This window comes from Chiloscyllium plagiosum, chromosome 28 (assembly GCF_004010195.1).
Source record: "Chiloscyllium plagiosum isolate BGI_BamShark_2017 chromosome 28, ASM401019v2, whole genome shotgun sequence".
Taxonomy (NCBI): Eukaryota; Metazoa; Chordata; class Chondrichthyes; order Orectolobiformes; family Hemiscylliidae; genus Chiloscyllium; species Chiloscyllium plagiosum.
This window is the reverse complement of record NC_057737.1, coordinates 7,357,497-7,367,064: the sequence shown is the minus strand read 5'-3', so window position 1 is coordinate 7,367,064 and position 9,568 is coordinate 7,357,497. Positions and strand designations below refer to the sequence as shown.

The window sequence follows — 9,568 nt, the reverse complement described above, 5'->3', positions numbered from 1 at the left end:
TGTTGTCTCCATAATTAATTGCACTATTGAGTAGTCGCATTGTAAAGGAAGAATAAATATTGCTGAGAAAAGACCGTTTCGTGAGGCTTTTTCCTTCCCACTCATTAGGACAGTTTGTGAGAAATTTTTAAAAAGTGCAGGGAAAACAACACTTGGAATACATGAGGAAGAGTGCTGATTGGTTGTCATGTAAACCCCTGTACCAATCACCATCCATTTGCCAACCAATTTCGATATGTTGGGAAACATGGCAGGCAGTCTATTCACAGCAAGCTCCCACAAACAGCATGATATAATGACCAGATTTTTTTTAAGTCATGTTGGTTGAACAATAATTATTGGCCATCAGACCAGCTTGTTCATCTTCACCTGAGAGGGCAGGCAGGGTCTAAGCTTAAGGTCTCACCCAGAAGATGGCACTTCCAGCATTCATTCCTTCAGTGTGTTACTCGCGAGCTGGATTATGTACTCTGGGATCTGGAGCGGGATGTGAACTCACAACCTTCTGACTCAGAGGGAGAGCGCTACCCTCTGAGCCAAAACTGGCACCTAAGCGAAGCATAGTGGGAGGTTTCTGAGGGGATGGAATGCAATGTTATTGTGTGTCTGTCAGTCAGTCAGCAGAACTTGGTTTGCTGCTGTAGTGCAGGGCTTGCTTTACAAAGCGCCAGGAACCTGTTAGCTGGGGTGACAGTGATTGCTGGCCTCAGATACTCTGTGACTTCTGCTGAAGCACTCTGGGACCAAGAGGATCTTGATTCTGCTATGGTTATTTTTTGGTGTTAGGTCATCTTTCAGTAAAACACCACTGACTTGCATGCATTTTCCTGTGGGTCGTGGGGGTAGATGACTCATGGTACAACATGGGTACAAAGCTGGTTTATAAACGTTTTATAGTAAATGCTTGGGCCTTACAATTGGTTGGTCATCCACTGTCTCAGGCACTGTGAAAGACACAAAGAAGAATTATGGACAAGAGAAATAAATATAGATGTGTTGAGCATTCAATGGTGTACAGACTAAACCTTGGCGTTATTGGTCTACATCATTGTTGTGAAACCGTTACAGCATAAAGGATGACTGTGCAAAATGGGTTTCATTAATACATGGCAAACACCTGAGTAATGATTCAGTAGGGGTGATGGGAAGGGCTCATCAACACAGTGGTAACTGTCTGTGTTTTTCCTCCTCTCCCACTTTGGGATTAGGTCCTCGTCGTCGGGTGGCAAATCAGATTCCTGAAGAAATCCTAAATAACAGAGAGCTCCAGGAAGCTGCACAGGTGCTGCCCAGTAACTACAACTTTGAGATCCACAAGACTGTCTGGAGAATAAAGCAAGCAGATGCTAAAAGAGGTACTAGTCCCCCTCACCCTGTTATCGCAGGAAGACGCGTAGATTAATGTCACCATAAGAAAAGTTACAAAGATGTTAAGTTGGGTCCCTAGCTTGTATTGGATTGTGGGACTCCATTTGGAGTGGAGATAGAGGCCCCAAAACTGGCCTCAGCACCAGGGTTAGAGTGAACCAAGATTCCGGGCACAAGTGGGGGATGATGTATGGTTTGGGATCCATCTGTTTGCCCAATAAAGCTTCCAGTGAGACACCGCTGGAGGACTGAGGCCAGTGACAGGTCAGCAGCCCCCCTCGATCCAAGAGGAGCAAATTAGCTAGAAAGGTGGCTGTGGGACTTGGTGGGTGATTGCTACTCCAACATGCTCTACCACTCAGTGCTAGAGAGGGAGTGTGAAGTCATGCAGTCAGAGCCATTAGTTGTATGCCTTACGATGGCAAGCTACTGCTCCACAAGTATACGTGGAGCTGATGAGCTTTATATGTAGCTGTTTATTTACTGCTTGTTCATTTTGAGCCACGTTGGTGTTGATGTTGGTGCAGTCATGAAGCTAACTGCAACTAAAGAGAATCTAATTTTCCCTTGATATTCAGTGGCATTACCATGCTGAGTCCCACATGATCTACATTCTGAGAGTTACCATTAACCAGAAACTAATTATGGACCAGTCTCATAATTGCCGTGGCTTCAACAGCAACCACAGCCTGGAAATATTGTGGCTAGTCATTCACCACCTGACTGTCCAAAGCCTGTCCTTCATCTGTCACACACAAGTCAGGAGCATTATTGCCTGGAAGTGTGCAGCTCCACTAAGACCCAAACTCAACATCATCCAGGCCAAAATAGCTCATTTGATTGGCACCACATTCATCACCTACATCATTGGCTGTCTTTACCATCAAAGCCACATTGGCAGCAGTGTGTATCACCTACAAGGTGAGTTGGAGCTGTATCACCATTGCTTCACCACCAGAGGGTCAAAATCCTCGACCTTTCTTCCTAACAGCTGTGTCGGTGATCCTACGCACATCAGTGGTTCTGAAAGGCAGCCCACCACCACTTTCTCAAAAGCAACTTGGAATGGACAGCCTTTGATTGTTTCCCTTGATCACATATGAAATAAGACAAGCTTGCATTTGTTTAGCAATTCTCCAGTCCTCCAGGATGTCACCCATGTTCAAGGATGCTGCAGAGATATCTGCTAGGGCCCCCACTGTTTCCTTTCTTGCTTCCCTCAATAAACTGGGATAGATCCCATCCGAACCTAGGGACTTGTCCATCTTAATGCCTTCTAGAATACCCAATATTTCCTCCCTCCTTATGCTGACTTAACCTGGAGTAATCAAACATCTATCCCTAACTTCGGTGAGGAAACAGACCCTTCGGTACAACTCGTCCATACCAACCAAGTTTCCCAAACTAAACGAGTCCCATTTGCCTGCGCTTGGCACTTATCCCTTTAAACCTTTCCTATTCATGTACCTGTCCAAGTGATTTCTAAATATTGTAACTGTACCTGCAACTACCACTTCCTCTGGCAGCTCATCCCACATACAAACCACCCTCTTTGTGGAAAAAGTTGTCCCTCAGGTACCTTTCAAATATTTCTCCTCACATCTTAAAAATGTCTCTAGTTTTGAACTTCCCCATCCAAGGGAAAAGATCTTTGCTTTTCACCTTGTCTATGCACCTCGTGATTTTATACACCCCTGAACTATCTCCATCTCAAAACCAACCAGATAATTAGTCATCTTTTAAAAATGCATTAGCACACATTCCCTCATTTTTCCCTGCTGATAATCCATTCCCACATTCCTGGCTCAGTGAGAAATGCAATGCAAAAAAGAAACTAGGCTGAGCAAATATAATTATTGCTGCTGTAGATTGAGCTGATCCCGGTCATCAGGCCTTTCTTTACAGTTTTAATGTGATATATGTAGACATAATAAACACTGTCCCTGGGGTGGGGGAGTCCAGGACCTCAGGACATAGTTTTAGGGTGAGAGGGGAAAGATATAAAAGAGACGTAAGGGGCAACTTTTTCACGCAAAGGGTGGGTGCGTGTATGGAATGAGCTGCCAGAGGAAGTGGTGGAGACTGGTACAACTGCAACATTTAAAAGGCATCTGGATGGGTATATGAATAGGAAGGATTTGGAGGGATATGGGCCTGGCACTGGCAAATGGGACTAGATTAGGTTAGGATGTCTGGTCTGTATAGACAAGTGGGACTGAAGGGTCTGTTTCCATGCTGTACATCTCAATGCCTATGCCTCTGACTCTAAACCAACCAAGAAGAAAAGCACATGGAATTTACAGTAACAAGCATTTTCTGCTGGAAGTGGCTTAGGAAGGTTTCCTTAAAAACCACAATCTGATAACATATCCCAGGTCTTCCAATGAGCTGTTGTTCAGCCGGTTAGTGTAGATAATGGGTTTGATATTCTTGTTCTTGCACAGGTTTGATCAGATCAGCAAAATAAATCCAAGTTCACACAACGGGATAAATGACCACTCAATGTACATCAATTTAAATTAAAACCATCTTAGTACTTTAACATATAAGATATTTAAGTATAAAATTATACTAAAAACAGCAAGGAATGACTAAAGGATTAGTAAGAAGGAGAAAATTAGAGTACAAGGGAAAACCAGCTGGAAATATGAAGAGAGAAAGTTTCTGCAACTGTTTGAAAAAGAAGACAGTTACCAACATCACTGAGTATAGTCAAGCCTGCAATCCATAGGCTTTTGGATTCTAGGAGAATCGAGAGGGATTGAGTGGGAAATGGCAGAGAGGTGGAAGATGAGCCATGACCTTATTGAGAGATAGGGCAGGCTCATGAGTTCCTATGGCCGATTGCTGTTCCTACCTTGTGTGTACCAAGTCTTTAAATCAAATTCCATGCTGGAGGCCTGAGTCAAATCAATCATTGTACCAGTTTTCCCCTTGTTTACCCATTGTCCTGGAACTTAAAATATGCTCTCCCCTCTCGATCCGATTACTGTCTTAGAATCATGGAATTCCCACAGTGTAGAAGCTGGCCATTCAGCCCATTGAGTCCACACTGCCCCTCCAGAGTGCATCTCAGCCACACCCATGACTAACCCAGGAGCCTGTCCATCCTTAGACACTATGGGCAGTTTATCATGGCACATCTTTAGACTGTGGGAGGAAACTGGAGCACCCGAAGGAAACCCACCCAAATACAGTGAGAATGTACAAACACCACGAGAATGGAATTGAACCCAGGTCCCTGGGTGCTAAACACTGAACCACCGTGCTAAACACTGAACCACCGTGCCTAGATGTATTTATTTGCTTGGATGGTCATTGCTGACCTGGATTGTTTGGCTCAAGATGGCTGACAACTCCTCGGTTAGTGTGACTGGGCCACTGACCATGCTGCACCCCGTCAGTATTGGAATCTATATTTCTGATGCTAGGAATTGAATTCACAATCTTCCGACTCAGAGGTGAGAGCACTACCCAGTAAGCCATCATGTCACAAGAAAAATAAATTTACAGTTTTTTTTTGGTTTTTATTGCGGGGCTGATGTCAAGGAATTTTGGTTCTTCGACATGACAAGTCTCTCTGTTTTCTTTCCTAATATCCATACGATCAGATAGCCATCTTATGTGTCAACTGTCTGACAAATTTAATGGATTTATCGAGAGCTGTCTGTCTGAAGTGCACAGGTGGGTTGTGTTTGCTGAAGTGATTTTTTTCTCTCACCACAACAAGCTTCAGAGATGGTGGTTCTGGTGCATTTTTATTTCTCTATGTGATTAGGATAGTTAGGGGAGGAGAAAATTATATCTTTTTTCTTACCAAAGATCAATAGTCGCAATGTTTTAGAGTTCCGTTAGTTTCTTTATTCTTCATCCATGGTTTAACTGTATTGTTTCTGAGTGAACAAATTGTAACCTATGTTTTTATTAATATCTTTGCTTCTTTTTTCATCCTGTGGAAGGAAGACTTGCATTTATTTAGTGCCATTCATGATTACAGAAGCTTCACAGCCTATTGTGGGTGTCTTGATAACATAGGAAACGTGTCAGCTGATTGGTGCACAGCAAGCCTCGTGAAATGGTCACATGGCAATAACCAATCTATTTGATGTTGATCTGAGAGATCAGTATTGGGCAGAGCGCCAAGCATAACTTGTCTGTTCTTCTCTGAATTAGTGCGATGGGGTTTTGGTGTCCCCCAGCGAAGGTAGGTGGGGCCTCTGTTTGCTGTGTCATCTCCCAGGCAGCCCCTCCAACTGTGCTGCACTCCTTCAGAGCTGCTGTGAGGTGTCTGTCTTGATTTTCCGATACAAATCTCACATTAGACTTGAATCCACAACAGTGTAACTCAGGCCAGTGTTAGCAGTAGAGGTCTGGCTGACTGTGACTGCAGAGAGAGAGAGACCACTGACCTGAAACTCTGTTTCACTCTTCAAAGATGCTGCTAGACTGACTGAGCATTTCTGACATTTTCTGTTTTGATTAAATTTATTTTTAAGGCAAATATCTATTTGCCAGATGGGGGGGATGGTGGAGTCAGGTGTGGTTGCCTATGTTGCAAGGGAAAGAAGAATTCTCAACTTCTTGTCGTTCCTTAGTGTTCCCAGCTCAATTGTAACACAGACAGAGTGCAGCTCTTTTAGCAATGAACATACCTGTGATTAACAATGGACACGGTTACGGGGAGAATGCCTGCAATTAAGGTCCAGGCAGCTGAAGGAAGGATAAACATTGCAGAGATACACAGGGTTAAAATTGGAGAGATGTGGGATAGCGGTGTAGCTGGAGATGTTTACAGAGATCGGGAGGGGTTATGCCATGCGAGGACATTAATTTACAAGAGAGCCAGTGTGGCTAAAGTACCATGTCTTTGAGGCTCACAGAGCAGATTGAGTTGAGTTTTCCTGACATAAATGGAGCTTTTAAAATGTTAAATGCTGGGGATTAATTAATTAAGGCAATTTCACGAGGTGTGAACATCTTATCAAAGCTGCTTGAAGACTTGCCTGTTACAAATAACCAGTTTTTTTTTACATGGAAGTAAAAGATGCCTTTGTAATTAACATTTGAAATACGAAGCTATTCAGTCTGTCAAGCCCAGAATTCAGTCAGATCATGGCTGATCATCTCCTTAATGCCATTTTCCCACACCATCCCCATATCCTATAAGACTATAAGTTATGAAAGAAAGGCTGGATAGACTGGGATTTTTTTTCCACTGGAGTGCAAGAGGTTGAGGTGACTTTATAGAGGTTTTGTAAAATAATGAGGGGTATGGATAGACTTAAAGGTAGGTGTCCTTTTCCTAGGATAGGGGATTTCTCGACTAGGGCCACATTTTTAAGGTGAGAGGAGGAAGATTTTAAAAAGATACAAATTTTTACAAAGAGGGTGGTTTGTGTGTGGCATGAACTTCCTGAGGAAGTGGTGGAAATGGTTACAGTTATTACATTTGGATAAGTACATGAATAAGAAAAGTTTTGAGAGGTAAGGGCCAGGAGCAGACAGGTCGGGCTAGTTTAGTTTGGAATTATGTTTGGCATGGACTGGTTGGACAAGTCTGTTTCAGTGCAGTATGATTGTATGACTATGGTGACTTTAATTTCTTTTCACACCCTGCGATTTCTTCCTAAACCTTCCTGTGTATCTCTGTCTCTCTCTCTCTCTCTCTCTTTTAAGATAATCCTTAAGACCGACCCCTTTGACCAAGACCTTGGTGACTTGTATTCCGTCATGTGGCTCGGTGCCAAACTTTGTCTGATAATCGTTCCTGTCAAGTGCCGTGGGATGTTTAATTGTGTTAAAATGTGTTATCAGAATGCAAGATGATATGAGAGGCGAGACCATGAATGTCAGTGAGCCCATTCTGGGCATTGAGAGGGAAAGTTATTGCTGTCTGATCATTCTATTCCTTGTGTGCACCTGGGGACAAGCCGACCAGGCATGCAGCTCCACTGCGGCTTAGCTTTAGATTCAGGCCTTTGTAAATACAAGAAAGGAACATTGATTGGCAGGAGAGTGTACTGTATTGTAGATTGTTACACACTCTTCCTTTGTTCCTTATTTCTGTATTGCCACAATTTACCCTCTCTGTATCTGTCCTCCCATAATATACCCTCTCTGTATCTGTCCTCCCTTCTCAATTTGTGCTCCTGTCTACATGCCCTCTCTCTGTATTTCGGCAATGTGTCTTCTTTACATCAATAGTCTCATAATGTATTGTCTCTGTATATTAAGTAATAATGTGTTGAATGCCCTCTGCACACTGTGTTAAACCTCAGCATACAATACACATGTCTGCTCCCTTGCAGGATGCAGTTAAAAATCACACAACACCGGGTTATAGTCCAACAGGTTTATTTGGAAGCACAAGCTTTTGGAGTGCACCTCCTACATCAGGTAACTAGTGAGGCAGGATCCTGCTCCACTAGCTACCTGACGAATGAATAGTGTTCCGAAAGCATATACTTCCAAATAAACCTATTGGACTATAACCTGGTGTTGTGTGATTTCTAACTTTGTCCATCCCAGTCCAACACCAGCACCTCCACACCCTTGCAGGCTGGCAGAGGATTGTATCCATTGTTCTTGCAGGGTAGTATGCTCACCTCTAGTCTGCACTCCAATGTTCAAAGGCAGGTTCCTGTAGGTGGTTCTGTGTGCTGTGCAGTATTCCTGGTTGCTGGCTGCCAGCATGTTGCACTTGCCAGTCACAGCTGTGACCATTGTCTCACAATTGGCACTTTTGGGAAGAGAATTAAATTCCAGTCCAGGCATGGGGATGTAAAATCTCAGTGATTGCACAGAGATGGGAAGTAACAGTGAAAAGCCTATAAATAGGTTTGCAGTACCCTATGGATATTTTGTTCAAGCCTTTAGGTTTATGTAGGTTTATTGCAGTGATAGAGTTAATGCCATTACTCCAATCTCTTTACCCACTGGATATGTGACCCAGGAGCTAATGTTGACTGAACCAGTGTGTGAATATGTGCCACCAAACCTTTTATTGATATGTTCACAGGATGTGTGTTGGCACTGACAAGGCCAGAATTTATTGCTTAGCCTTGAATGGTTTTGCAAGATGCTGCTGGGCTTCCCCCTGGAGACACTGCAGTCAATGTTGTGCATTCAGTGTAAAACAAAGTTCCCAAAATGCTTCACGATCGTGATGCATGTAGGAAGATCTTTGAGCATCTGACCTCTGGGTTAGCAAGGTGAGGTTCAGCATGAGAAATGAAGAGGAGGGAGGTGTGTAGGGTGAAAGGGAAAGGCTGAGGTTGGGCAGGCAAGGTGGAGCGTGGCCCTAGCCATATTGCTGTTGCAGAGAGCTGGCATGGATATATTGGGGTGAAGTGACCTGCTCCCCTGTTATGATCGCTCAAGAAGAAGTCAATCAGGGAGGGTTTTGGAGGGAATGCCAGAGCTTAGGGTCTCAGATGGCAGAAGGGTGGTGGTGATGGAGTGATGGAAATCTGGGTGAACAGAGGGCAGCAGAGATCTCCCAAAGGGAGAAGAGAATAGCCACTGCCAGTGCTCCTGAGCTTCAGCCACACCCCAATATATCCTAAACCAAACAGTGTTAATTTTCTGTGGCTTTGCCTTCAGCTACCCAGACTCTGCAGTCCAGAACCATCTGCCTGAATCTCCCGCGGTCTGGGACCATCCGCCTGAACCTCCCGCGGTCCGGGACCATCCGCCTGAACCTCCCGCGGTCTGGAACCCTCCGCCTGAACCTCCCGCGGTCCGGAACCCTCCGCCTGAACCTGCTGTGGTCTTTATTTGAACTTGAATTCATTGTTTTTGAGGAAGCTTTGATTGATTGATGTTTGGGAATTGTTACAGTCAATTAATAATAGGCAGAATGGTCTAAATATACAACCAAATGGATTTGCATCACCACAGTTGTGTGGCTTTAAACCTGGCAGCAGGGTTGGTGGCAAGGACAAACACTGTCTTCCTGCCAATTGTCCACTAGCCAAACTGGTACTGATATAGATCTCAATAGTCAAATGACTTTGCAGCATTTGTAATCTTGGTTCTGCTTGTTGGGAGGGGGAGCTGAAGGCACAGTGGTTATGTTACAGGACTGGTGTTGCAGATAGCAAAGTTAATGCTCAGGGAACATGGGTTCAAATTCCGCCACTGTAACTGTTGGAAATAGAATTCAAATAATTAATAATTTCAAATTGGTAATCTGGAATTG

The 9,568-nt window shown here is 43.9% G+C and overlaps 1 protein-coding gene across 1 annotated transcript in view; it reads left to right on the top strand.

The window, feature by feature from the left end:
• Positions 1-1,255: 1,255 nt before the first annotated feature.
• dph1 (diphthamide biosynthesis 1) overlaps positions 1,256-9,568 on the top strand; it is a 579,143-nt gene continuing 570,830 nt past the window's right edge. Inside the window, exon 1 of the mRNA XM_043718169.1 lies at positions 1,256-1,355. The gene's annotated coding sequence lies outside the window, so the exon portion shown is untranslated. The remainder of the gene's footprint in view (positions 1,356-9,568) is intronic.